General features: G+C 48.1%; 1 protein-coding gene across 1 annotated transcript in view; it reads right to left on the bottom strand.

Moving 5' to 3' along the window:
• TMEM132B (transmembrane protein 132B) overlaps positions 1-14,311 on the bottom strand; it is a gene marked incomplete at both ends in the record, with an annotated part of 250,739 nt that overhangs the window by 235,813 nt on the left and 615 nt on the right. The window lies entirely within an intron of this gene.

Genomic DNA, 14,311 nt, shown 5'->3' with positions numbered 1-14,311 from the left:
ACTTCTCTGCTTCCAAAGCAGCAGATGAAACCATGTTCTTATATATTACATCTCAATATAAAGTCTTGTATCAGTTTTGCTCCCTGTCCTATTTGAGGAACTGAACTAGTCATGAGCAAGACATAAAAAAAAAAAAAATAGCAAAGCAATGTTCTGAAGACCACAACATGCATAAGAACTCCTATTAAATGGAGCCCCTGTTAAATGTTCCTACCCTCAGCCCATACATCTGGGGTGCAACTTTCAGGAGATAGAAAGATTTAACACTGCCTGGGTTAAAATAACCCCCCGGATTCTTGCTGCAGAGACTGTCATGACAGTGTGTTCCTCTGTTTTATTATATTAATATGCAGAGTCATTCAGCACTCAACATGATGTGGCTCTTTGACTTGCACATGACTGTGTTCCCGAGCTGCAGCAACGCAGAGGCCTCCCCCTGCCCTCCTTACAAAAACACACTTATTTTGAGACAAAACATCCACAACTCCTCACAAAGAGGACTGGACACACAGCAGGCTGCACATGTGCACAGAGCCAGGGGCTGAATTTGTCCCTGTCCATCCCCGCCGCCCCCCACCAGGCTCCTGGGGGCACCCCCAGCCCCACTCCTGCCTCCGTCACATCCCCAAGTGCCCAGGAAGCACACTGAACCCCTTCTCCATGGGTTACAGCCAAGCAAGAATAGAAAATAACAGGCTATTAAAATAGCAAACAAAACATAAAACCCTAGCCCACAAACAAAGCTCTCCCTAGTTTGAAAAAAAAAAAAAAAAAAAAAAAAAATTCTTTCTCTTGCCTGCAATTGCGTGAATGTCTCCTGTTACCTCTAATGGCTGCTCCCTGCCACAACTTCCCCAGCTGCGAGAGGCACACTGCACTCCTTGGGGCACTATGTGCACAATTACCATCTTCTACTGGGGCATCTGGTTCAAGCACAAGCAGAAAGGAGACTGCTTCCAATGCTGACATCTTGATGCACATGTGCTAAACACAAAAGGAGGACCCCAGCTGACGTTCTGCTCCCCTTTCCGTACAGGCTTTTCTTGTTCTTTTTGTGTAGGATGCAGCTTGAGGAATACGTTTTGTTGTGGAGGTTTTATACCATGTAAATAATGGATATTGCTTATGTACCGATTATGTCAAACCCAGCTGTTTACCTTTGCTACAACTGCAATTATTTTAACAGGAACAGTAAAAATAAATTGGGGAGAAAAATAACAGGAACTTTCCAGTTTGGTTTTCAAAACAAGAGTGCTACCAAAAGCGATCTGACCTCAGACAAGTCACGTGCAGCCACCGATCTTAAAAATCAACTGAGCTTCTCCATGCATAGAGAACAGACCGCTCTGTGGGGTTCTGTGCAGGAACAGGTTCCAAAGGGTTCAGAACTTGGCCCAGACACATCTTCCTGGATTACCATAGCCCGCTCCAGCTGGGGCAGCACCTGGACACCTCCAGCAGCTGAGCCACAACCTAATGCTGACACCCAGCAGGCAGACAGGGTACAGAGAGGCCAAGAGCCAGATGCATGGACCGTCATCTCTCTGCTCTCCAGCAGGTTCACTTGTCTCTTGCCCAAATGCAAAAACACCAGGCTGGGCTCAATATTTCTTAAGGGACCTATCCCAAGAGCATGGAGGCAGCACCGCGAGGTCTCACAACATGGTAAGAGCAGAACAAACTTGGCGGAGGGCCAGCTCTTAATGAGGCACTTAAAACCAAACCACTTCATGTGTTCGCATCAGGGTATGCTCCATGGAAGCAGCACCTTTGCCAGCTCCACACCTCACTGACAGAGATGAGCTGCCCACACTTCCACCAGAGCAACTCCTGACCTCCCAAAATGCTCTCTCAGAGGAAAAGCGACAGCCTGGCTATTCATCTTTGCTTCCTACCACTGCTGGCTTGATGCCCAGAACAGAATTAATTGCCCTGGCTTGCAGGAGCGGACATCCAACTGGATGGCGAGTTTCTGTCTCTGGAGAAACCACAACTTATCCAAACTCCCCCAGGACCACAAGGAATGACTCAGGCATCTCCAGACATGGGAACATATGGCTGTAGTCAACAGCCACGATGGGAAAACACACCAGGCAACCCTTATCCTCGCTTCCAGCACAGGCACAGCTTAAAGTTCCTCTGCAACTGTGCAGATGCAAAGCCCCTGCCATGAAGAATGCCTGAGAGACCAACATGGCATGAGCATGCACGCTGCGTTAGCGCTCAATTAGCAGCCCCGTTGATTTAACAGAGCCATTGGCTTGCATAATTGATGCTTGTGATGGGCAGGTTGGAGGAGGAGGGCAGGAGGGAAGTCAGATGGTCTATCAGTCCCCATCACCAGCATCCAAAGGCCCCATCTGGAGTATGGAGGGGAAAGCACCACTGAACAAACAGACCAAAAACAGTGCTTCCTCAAGATAGCGGGGCAGAGCTGGGCTTTCTCACAGCACTGGTACTGCCCCCACTTACCCCTTGTACTGCAAAAATGCCCAGAGCCCTGCCACCCAGTTCATGGAAGGCACTTGTCCAGGGCAGCTGTGGACCCGGGTCACATTTATCCTTTCTGAAGAACAACCTCATAAAGAAAAAAACTGTAACAGATCTCTGAGCATTTAAATGCATTTCCATAACTATCCCCAGAGAGCAGCGTTTATGAAGCAGGAACAGAGGCTGAGAGCACCCATTAGTAGCAAAAGCATTCAATAAAATATATTAAAAAAAAGACTGGAAGTTATTCCCAGCCAAGGATTGCAGGCACAGGTTATTCCTTTCTGCCTGCTTCTCTGGGAACAGCAGCAGGTTGGGGATCATGTGCTGCTTGGGACAGGGAGCCAGCTCAGGACCCCACGACAACCCCATGCAGGTGGCGTAAAGCAGTGCTTGCTGCAAGGGGAGCAGGTGCAGCAGGTCCTCACATCCACAGTCTTAAAGGTGACAAAAGGAATGACAGAAACCCTGGCAAAGCACCAGCACACCTCCATCCATCCATCCATCAACCCCATGGCAGCTAGAGGAGGTTTCTGCAGCTGCTTTCACCAGTTTTAGAAGATGCTTGAACTGTTTTCATCACATGGCAAATCAAATGACTTTTTGTTTGTTTCCATTCACTCAACATTTTGGCAAATTCCTTAGCTCTGTGCTGTGCAGAACAGTTCTGCTGGAGGACCATGGCGATGTGACCCTGCTGTGTACCTGTCATTGAGCTCCCACGTGGGAGCTGCTTGCTAGAAGAGGAAAATCCTTTATCCCACTCCCCTTCCCACAGACACAACCTGCTCAGCCTCCATTACAAACTTCGTCAGGTTCAGCCTTAAAGTGGCAGCAAAGATGCTCTCCAGTGCGAAATACAAACCAACAGAAAAGATCAGATCAATTATTTAAAGGAAAAGTGTTATGGATTTTTTTCCCCTAAGAACCACGAGCAATTATTTTTGAGCACACAGATCTTAGCCATTTATTTATCCCAAGAATAAAAGTGGGAGAAAGGGGAAATGATTGCTTTTTCATTATTTGTCACACTGCTAGTACTGAAACAAAGTCAGAGGACTGCCAGGAGATCTTCTTTGATCCAAGTAAGGAATCATTTTCAAACATTTCAAACCCACAGGGAAAAAAAAACAAAAACAAGTCAAATCTTTCCACCATGATTCTGAAGATAAATATATGAGCAACAAAAGAAATCTTCCTCCACATACAAGATGCTGCCACTCCAGCTGAGTATAGAGGCTTTTAAAAAAGGTTCTGTCAGAGGTGAACCAAAACTGGACCAGGAACAGCCAAGCTTGAAGATTCATGTCATCAGCCCGACATCATTGGTCACAGTGAGTTTTTTATATATATATATATATATATATATATATATATATATATACACATATATATATATACACGTATATATATATATACACGTATATATATATATATATATATATATATATATATATATATATATATATATAAAATATTTTACATCAGGAACCAATTTACTTTTGCTGCTCCACAGAGCAATCATGCCCCAGGACCTGCAGCTAAATGGCTGGAACAGCAAAGGGAGCAGCACAGAACTTTAATGGCTTATGAAATTCAATTGAAATTGATGGTTGGAGAAGGGAAACATTACCACCCTGCCAATTTAACGTCAGTGCACACGGGCACGTACACAGATTTATACATGGACCAAGAAAGGTGGGAGCTCATTTACTGCTTGCTTTTGTGTCTGTGACCCCCACAGCACTCTAGGGAATGAGACAGCACCTCGTACAGTAACTTAAGCAATATAAAAACATTTCAACGTCTCCAGACCTTTTTGTACCAGAACCTTTAATGTAAGAGCCACCTTTTGTGAAAGCAGCAATACGTTATTCCAGCCAGTCCCGGCCACTCTGCTGAAAGACCAGGAGCCCTGCTCCATGGTCTCCTCCAGATGGAGCATCGCCTCCCAGCCCTGCCCTGCCCTGCCCTGCCGCTGGAGAAGACTTGGAATAAACCTGTTTGCAGCTGATGTACTTTTCAAACACAGATCTCTTCTGTTATGAAGCCTGTCTCTGATGAACAATAGAAAAATATTGTTGACAGGGGTGTACTTCTCCACCAACTCAAAAATATCATTTTGCAGAGCATTTTCACAGCTCAGCAGAAGGTGGAAAGAAAGACAATATTATGACTACACAGCAAAGAAAAATATAATTCATTATTATTAGCTTACAGTAGTTTTCTTGTTGGTTTTGGCTTTCTTAAGTGAGGTTTTTCACTAGTTAGAGCCCCAATCTGACTCAGAAAGTCTTTTTCAGGCAAAACTCACATTAATGGAAGATTAACTCGGGTAAAACATTCAGGATTTGGCCAGAACACTTCAGAGCCATGCTCACACTCCCAAGGCACCAACAAGGACTGCCTGAACACTCATCCTTTTGGCACTTCCATGCACACGATCAGCTGGGCACTTTAGGGCCCATCGCAGGGAAGAAAGAGCCAGACCAACACCACATTCAGCAGCTGGTGGCACATGGATGCTGCTGCCCTGCAGACACCAGGAACGGCCGCATCAGTGCCTCCGTTGGCATGGGGCTGGTGTGGGCACTTCACCTAGCCACAGCCCCGCTGCACTGCACCAGCTGATCCACGGAAGGCTTCAATGTGCAGATTAATCATTATAACCTTTAACTGAGCTAATGTAAGCATCATATGTTGCTAATTACACAATGCAGGACAGGAGGAAAATATTGTAAATGAATTTGACTCCTTAATCTAATCAGGATGACAAGTTGCATTTTAATTACAAATCGTCGTGCAGCACCAAAGCATCTGCTGCAATTCAGTGACCCCAGTCCCAGAGCAAAGCCCCATCATGTCTCATCACCGTCCCAAACACCAGGCAAAGCCAAGCCACAGTGTCACCCCCAGCTGGGGACAGCAGTGCATCCACCCACAGACAGCAGTGACATGCCACTGGTGCAGAAATGCCCACCCTGAACACCCCTCCCTGATGACTCCTTGAAGTGAGGGCTCCTGCAGGACACCTTCGTGCTGGCCACATTCCGTCTGTAAACTGCTGTAATGCAACACCATCTCACCACGTGGAGGCAGATATCCTTGTGAATATCTCTGACTCACTGCCTGTCAATTCACGTAAGCAAGAAGCAGGCAGCGCCTTTGCAGCCTGTTTCCTCTACGTCCTCACAGTTAAGGGGAAAGAAAAAATGAGAAATGCAGTAAAAAAAAAATAAAATGAGATTACAAAGAAAAAAACACCACTCCTGGACTTTCTCATCTGAGGTAGTGCCTGGAGCAAGTTTTTACAACCAAATTAAAATCCTTGAATATAGTGGGTTTTAACAGAAACACTGATATAGCCAAGCAACTACAGCACGGGAACGCACCTGCATAATGCATCACCTTGAGAATGTGTTACTGTGAGAGACGTGAAGATGACAATGTTCACCATCCAACGGTACCTGCAGCAATCAAAAACATCCACTTGCTGATAACTCTGCTGGTAATTAGAGAGTTTCAGGAAGAAGAGAAAATCCCTGAAATTTTATGGCAGATACAGGCTACCCAAAAAGCAAAAGGCAATCTATTTGTCTTATATTATTTTTCAATTTGATACAGTTTCTATTTGTCAAAATGAACTTTGGAAAAAAGAAAAAGCACTCTGAGCACATTAATGAGCTTCAGATTTTGCCAGTTATCTACATTAAAGAAAAAAAAAAAAACAAAAAACAAAACAAAACAAAAAAAACACCAGGGGGCTGATTACTGTGAAATGATCTTAGGTTTCTCCCACTAAGTGGACAGATGGATTGCTACTTTCACGACTTCTTTTCAGCAGGGCTGAATTCAGCTGCTGGCAGGGGGTACCCTCCCAGCATCGTTTCTCCCCTTGTGCTTGCTGGGGCAGTGCAGAGACCCCTGAGAAGGTACAGGGCACAGCAGCCTCAAAAGCACTGCAAGAGCCCCAAGACAGGGGGAGGAAAGTGTCCAGGGATGCCACAGCCACAGCACAGTTGTCGTGCCACGGGTGGTGGTGGTGAAACCAGGGGTAATGCCACCAGTGCCAGCCAGGCCCAGAATGAGCTTGTCAATATGGCTGTAGAAAAGCTGGAATTTAAGGGGTTCTTGCCAGGCAATAAGGAAATAAAATTCATTGGTAAATGCACGCTGTTTGCCTAAATATTTTTAAAAGATAAATTTTACAAGGGGAAAAGCAAAACGCTTGGTGCCAAGCTTCAGCCCTACAGCCCTAACCCTAATTCCCAGTGGTGAGCAACTCAGGAACAGCCACAAGTGCTGTGGGGCTCCAGCCAGCAGCCGCTGCATTCACAGCCCCTCACTCTCAAAGGCGAGACAGGTGGGGAGGGGAAGGGCTGGGAAGAAGCCCCTCATTGCGCAGGGAAGGGCACTGCTTACCAAGAAGTGCTGCTTTAGGAACGTTCCTGAGCAGACGCTGCCCCATGTGCCTGCTGCTGGGCACTCTCCCACTGCAGCTGAGGGACTGCGCCACCTCTAGGACAAGGGATAGAAGAGGAAATGCTTGTTTTGATCCCAGGACACAAAACCCCAATGAAAACAAGCTCCCAGCCCCAGTAATGACTAAGCATGGAGTCAGGCGGCAGCAACACACTCCAGAATCTGCACCAACGCCGATGCCATGCCATACAAAGAAGCCATTTCTGAAGAAAAAAAAAAAAAAAAAAAAAAAAAAGCACAGCTAAAACCAAGGACCTGATTGTGCATCACGCCACTCGAACCACCTGTCAGTGCTGCCACAAGTGTCCCATCCGTCCATGTCTCCAGACAGCGACATATGGGTAAATAATCATTCATGTACAGATACATGCCAACCCACCTCTGTTCCGCTCTCAGACACACCTTTCACAATAGCCCCTTACTTTAACCCTAAATTATTTGCTCATCTTCAGGGGGAAGCAGACAGCAGAGGAAGAAGCAGGCAATTCCCTGTGATCTGAAAGCTCACTTTCTAAATCAAATCAATTTTTCTAATGTAATTTGCCTAATCTAAATCACTGACCCATGCATTTTCTCACAATCCTCTGACAAGGGCTGCACCAACTGAAGCAAAGCTAAAACACTTCAACCAGACCAATTCACTGAAGTCTTCAGAGGAATTTTTTCACTGCTGTAATTAATTCTTTAAGTACCACAGTGGGATGCTCTGAATTCAAATCCAGTCCAAGGAGTAATGATTATACTAATGGGAGAAGCTGTGCAGTAAATAAATGCAAGTGGCCTGCTGAAAGAGATTGCTTTCAATAGGAGGCTGCCACTCAGGGAGATAACCATGTTCTGGGGATAACTCAGATGACGAAGCCCCACATCACCAGGGCCTGATGAGCAGCCCCAGACCCACACACGTAACTGGGCATTTCGGCAGACACCAACTAGAACCAGGGCAACTCTGGCTCCCAGCCACACAGCTCCACACAGCATTGGTCCTGCCCCACATCAGGAGCACCCCAAGAACCACAACACAGCAGCGGCTGCTCAAAAGCCTTAGGCCAAGGCCACAGGAGGGCTGGCAGCGACCACAGCAAAACAGAAGGCTCAAGGCCGCAGTTTGGGCTGAAGGAGCCAATACTTGCCAAAAGTGATGTGCCAAGGGCTGGCAGCAGACATCAGTGACCTTATTACAACACCAATGGTGTTGCAGATGTGGATGGTTCTGCCATGGAATAAGGTTTGAGAGAGGGACACATGGATTTTAAAAGGGTGCATCTGAAGAACAGCTCCGCAGCATAGGCCCTGGAAAGACGTCCCCCATCCCCTCAGGCTGCCCGGCTCCATCAGGCCAGGGACGGAGCCTTTGCTTCCAGCAGCAAACATCAATTCCATCTCTCCATTTCTGCCTAACACTTCCCACAACTATTTTAATGCGTCTGATCCAGATCAAACTTGGCAAAAGAAACAAGCGTTAATTCAGTCCTGTCCAACCCCGCCCTGACTGTTAACACAACTGGCTGTCTTCAACATAGCCCCAGAGCCCATGTCCACCCCACCACTCTGCTCCCCGGGCCCGCAGGGCTTTGGGCACGGTGCTGGCTCCTCGCACACAGGACAGGAGAGCACAGGCTGCAGCCTCCACAGCACCAGCTCTCTTTCCCACATCCCTTTGAGATCTACAGATGGAAAACTAAAGAATGGTTAATCATAAAATTCATGCTGTCTTCTGTTTTACTTGCATTTTCTTTTTTTTATATTATAGAGATGAACTTTTTTTTTTTTTGCACCAGTAAACTCATGCTAATAACTTTCAGTGGGCTACTCCTAAGCAAAAGACAGGAAATGAGTAACAGCTGCATTAAAAAAAAAAAAAAAAGGAGGAAACCTTTGAATATTAATTCTCATATCTGTCAGAGATGAGGATTTAATAATGTTAGTAACTAAGCTACTCCATTATTTCCAAACACCTTGGAGGAGAATGTCTTTGTGCAAGATGAATTAGACAGTGTGACTGTAGCTGCCTTCTTTGCATCTTCAGAGCTCATCTTCACATGCATTTCAAGTCCCTGCCCTTTATTCTCCAAATAACCTCCAACTGTAAATGAATTTACATCCCAGCTTCTCCTCCGTTACCCACCTGTTTAACCATTTGTCCCCATTTTGCAGATTTGCCTGACTGGGGGGTTCAGATGGGCGATGAGGATAGAAAGTTGTGGATTCAGGTCACCCAACAAGCGATGGAAGAGGCAGAGAAGAAGTGTAGGCGGAAGACGGGAGAGGTCTAATGGTCTGCAAAGCACTCTGCCAAGGAAGCGGCAGAAGCCCTGCTGCCTGAAGCACTGAGCACCAGCCGCGCAGGAACTGCCTGTACCCGACCGAAGATAGGAGGAGCGGGGTATTTCCCAGTGCTTGCAGCTCTCACTCCCATGATGTGGGGACAGCTGAGGCACTCTAGCCTTTGAGCCTGCCCTGACAGAGCTCTGGTGCTGCTGGAGAGCTTTTACCATCCTCTGTTTCGATGATGAAAAGCCCATTTCATTGCACGGGCATGCATTTTGTCTTTTTTCCACCCCATGGAAGACAACCATGCTTCTTGTGTTTAATGGCCATCTGCCCCCAGTTCTCAAAGTGCCCTTGAACCTGGGCATTTCAGGCTGCTGTGGTCCTGTGGCACTGGGGGACAGAGGCGCCGGGGGCTGACAGCTGCTGCCTCATATCAGTCTCAACATGCCCTGAGCACATGACCAGACCGGGTACTTCCAAAACTTGTGTCAGACTTGCTCCTTTTTGAACCAAGAATAATAATAATCAGCCAAAGCCAGTCAGCAGCTACTGACTCTCTACTGAGTTTCTAATTATTGCTTGTTGCATTGAAACCAGCTCAAGGGTTCCCTTTTAGGGTACATGGACGTTGTCATTTTGGGGTGCGAGTTTTATCCATTCCATGCTGCAGCAGCAACGTTTGCTCCAAGAGCTGCAGCATCCATTAGCAGCACCCTTTCCCCACCACAGCAAAGGTCTCACTGCTAAGCAAAAGCTGTGGCTAATTGACAACAGCTCCTAAACTGAGAGATAAAATAGTTGTGTCTGTCACTCACGTGAACAGCTGGCTTCAGCAGCCTGACTACTAAATAATGTAAAATGGTTCATTCTTCTGACTCAGGGAAGATCCTTTGAGAGGAATCAAAGTCTCTGGTGCTACAGAGCCATGCCCTGATCATTCCTGCATCTTAAAAATCTAACATTGCTCATAAAGTTCATAAATAACATAAACCTTGTTCCTCACACTGCTCTCCCAATCAGAGCAACTGGATTTAAATCACCTGCTGGCAGGTTTATTGGAGGGCCCACAAGCAGATAAGGTCCTGTGCACCAGCCCTCTGCACTTAACAGAATATAAATCTCTGCTTTGCCATCTGTTTTTGAGATGTTCCCATACAAGCAAAACAAAACAGAAAAAGAATCAAAAAAAAAAAAAAAAAAAAAGACCAAAGCTATCTGCACTTCCAGTATCCAGAAGGATTTTATTTCTTGGGTAACGAGGATGACATTTCTCCCATCTCTTGCAAAAATGCTTTTGCTCCCCAGACCATTTCCCCCAGAGCTCCCAGGGCAGGTGGGCAGCCACCCTCTCCCCATGCTGGGGTTCCAGGGCGCATCATGCCAGGAAGATAAAAACATGCCCAGGGGCCCAGGGCACAGCAGCTCTCCAGGGCTGCTTGATGCTGGTATGGCAAGACAAGGAGCACTGGTTCCTGCCCAGTTCTAACCCCTTCTTGAGGTACCCCCTTGCTTAGCCCTAACACACACACACACACACAAAAAAAAAGTCAGGAAAAAAAAAAAAAAAAAAAAAAACAGTTCAAACGCTACCCTTCATTTTTCTCTCCTCGCCTGAAGTTGCAGGAGACCAGATAGGATGTAATCACCACTTTTAAAGTCATCTCCTATGGCAGTCACATTGATTAAGTGAGGAGGCTGGGCTGCATTGAAAGTTGAACAAACTTTTCTATGAAAGATGATGTTTACGTTGCCTCTCAATAGCCTGCTGAAATATGCATCTCTAACACCATTTCATCACCAAAATTTGGGAAGAAAGTGTTAAAAAAAAAATAAAGGAAAAAATAAAATATGCTCGAATCTGGAGCACACCATGAATTCATGAAGCTTTCTGAATGTTGTCAGAAACAAAGCACGTTTATGTAAACAGAGAAAAGCTGAAAATGCACAGCAAGATAATTTCTCAACAGTGTGGAAGAAACATTAATATTGACACAGCACCCGAGTCTGCAGCCCAGGCAGCATCCCACCGGGCAAGGTGCTGGGCACACAGGTAAGTGCCCCAGACCTCTATGGTGGGGAACAGAAGTACCCAGAACAAACCAGGCATGAGGCAACCCCTGCCCACCCCTGTAAGTTATCCAAGGCCTCTTTGCTCACAATTTCTGCCTGCCCATCCTCACATGGAAACAGCTTCCTCTGGAATGCCAGCTGGGAGGCTCCTGACAGCATGCAATTTAAACACCTTTTACAACACCCAGAACGCTGCATGGCTGCTCATGCTCCCAAGCCTCCGTGGCACTCAATGCCAGCCATGTGGCGGCCGCAGCCAGGAACACGTCTCATTGCAGCCACGCAGTAAGTGCTAATGCTGAGCCAGCGAATCAAGTCACTGCCTGGCATTAACAGACATCAGTTACACCAACGGGGGAGGAGGGCGAGGGGGTGAAGTTTGGTGAATTCAACTCACAGAGCAGACTATTTATTTCCACAGGTTGGCTCCTCATCCAGTGAGATGCTTCCCAGGGTTTTGGTTTGTTAGATTGCTGCCTACCACCTGCCCCAGCCACCCCTACCCCAGGTCCTCAGGGTGGCCACCAGCATAGGTCAGTGGGACTTGCCTCAATGCTGCAGGTAGGCAGCAGCACCCTCCACCCGATATGCAACAGGTGTCAGGAAAGCCATAACTAACGTGGAGAAGGGAGAGCAGTGCCACCTGCTCATGGTGTCCCACAGCACCAGAAGCAGCACGTGAAGTGATGGGCAAGCTGATAAAAGCCCCAAGAGCAGGTACGCAACACACCATCTGCTGCAGACACCCAACATCTGCCTGGGCTCAGAGGGTAAATAAACATACGATGGCAAACCCATCACAGCAATCAAGTGAACAGATGCCATCCTGATTTGGGAGTCCTTCCTGAGACGCAAACCATGCCAAGGTCTCGGTGCCCCCCACAGCCCACCTTGGGCTTGAACCTTCCTCCCCATGCTGAGCTGCTCCCAGCACGGGGATAATAGCGCTCGGAGCTCCCATCACTGCCAGTAATAAAATACAGCAAATTAATTGCACTCAAAACAATTGATTTGTTTCTTAATGTAACTATTTTGGCATCCAAACCCCAGGAGACTCTATTGATCAGCCAAAGAGCCAGGTGTCAGCGAGTGGAGCTTTGCAACCAAGCCTGACAGACTGAAGAAAACAATCAAAAACCAACACGGTGAGCGATGGGGACTTTCCTCTTTCAAACATACATAGGAGGCTGCAGCACCAACAACGGGGGATTATGAAGCATAAAAAGCTGTGCAGGGCAGGTCACGGCTGCCACCTGCTTTCCCAGGGAGTCCAATGCCGATCACAGCAGTGATGCACGAGCCCACAGCAGCTTCACTGCCTTCAGAGGAGCTGCTCCAGATTTACACTGACGGGAAGTAAAATCAGAATATGTGAAATGTATTGCTGGAATAGACGCTGGAGCACTACAGAAATTGCAGACTCCTCCCCTGACCCCGCTACCCCACCACATCACATCGGGTGGAACAGTCACTGGATAAAACACTGAAATCCGCACTGATGAGGAGAAAATAACCTACATTTTCAAGTTTGTACGATCACATTCTGCCAACCTATGGCACAGCCAATAGCACAGGTCTCTCATTTTCTGTTCCCGAAGCACCCCTGCACAAGGGGTGTTACATAGAACCTTGGGGGGGCACACAATGAAACAAGCGTACCGCCTGTCCTCCTGCAGCCCCCCAGGGGTCAGAACACGACCCTCTACTTCCTTCTTGTGCACACATCATGGTGGCTGCCACAGCCCAGCCTCGCGCACAGGCAAGCCACCCAGCTCGCCCCCCAGATGCCAACCCACGCAGCCCCAGAGGCAGCCCCACCGCCAGCCAGGAAGGCGGCCAGGAGCCCTGTCCAGCTGCCAGCAGCAAGCAGGGGCCTGCTGCCACCAAGGCGCATCCTTGAAGCCAGCCCCAGGCTACCAAGTGCACGGCGCTCTCCCTCTGCTCGCAGGGGATTCCGGGACAGCGAGTGATCTCTTAGTTGTGCCTTCAAAGAGCTGTTCTGGGGGTCTGATGGGTCTGGGGGTCCACCTCCACAGAGCAGGGAAGGGAGAGAAGGCAAATAAATGGTGAAAATCGCAAGTGTCCAATGTGGCTGTCTGTGCGAGCAGGGAGCTTGGAGCTGGCAGCCCCACTCTGACGCAGGCAGTGGTCTCTGCAGCCACCTGGGTCATGACGCACTCCACTAACCCCAGTGTCTGGCAGGGACACTGCCTGGAGCATGCCATGGGTGGGAGCATAGCCCCAGGTCTCCCAAACCCCTTCTCCTGCTGCAACCCATGCTTGGGGAGGGACAGGACAGGGGCAGCAGCAGGACACGGGATGCCACAGTCTGGCGAGGCAAAGCCCAGTGACAGTTTGGCAATGTGCAGCACGAGCTGCAAGCTTGTGGCATGCACGCTGAGCACAGAGGCACTCAGAGAGCTGGGGAGAGGGACGGGCATGGCGGCAGGTTTGCAGCCACAAACTGTTCCAAAGTGGGTTTCCATATGTGTAAGCACTCGGAGCGCTGGAAGAATTACACCCACAGCCTGATCTCACCATGGTAGCTACCCACACAGGAGGAGAGGGGAATATCAGAGAAAAGATTATAATTAATGTGTCAAAGCAATAAAAAAAATAAAAAATGTATTCGTTTGCTGCTCTTAACTCCCTCCTCAACTAAAAGCAGAGGCTTCACCGCGCACAGGGCATCGCGCTGCCCACGCCAAGCCCCTGCCCTCATGCCCTGTGCCCCGCTTCCAGTTTCTACACGTGTCCTTAGAAGTGCTCCCCCATCGAGGGACAAGCAGGATGAGGACCCCTTTGTCCCCCATGCCTCCCAGAGGGATGCTTCTACCCTCACAAACCGCTTCTACGGTGTCCCTGCAGAAACCCTTCCCCAAATTCTTCCTCCTTCCCCCTGCGCCCTCACGAGGGCCCCCAGCCGCCGCCAGCATCCCTCCCACGCCTCGCTTTTTTTTTTTTTTTTTTTTTTGCTTCCTCCCCCTCCCCCCCC

The sequence above is a fragment of the Netta rufina genome, assembly GCF_964035555.1.
Source record: "Netta rufina genome assembly, chromosome: 17".
NCBI classification, from domain to species: Eukaryota; Metazoa; Chordata; class Aves; order Anseriformes; family Anatidae; genus Netta; species Netta rufina.
Note: the sequence above shows the minus strand (reverse complement) of the source record. Positions and strands in the feature narration are given on the sequence as shown.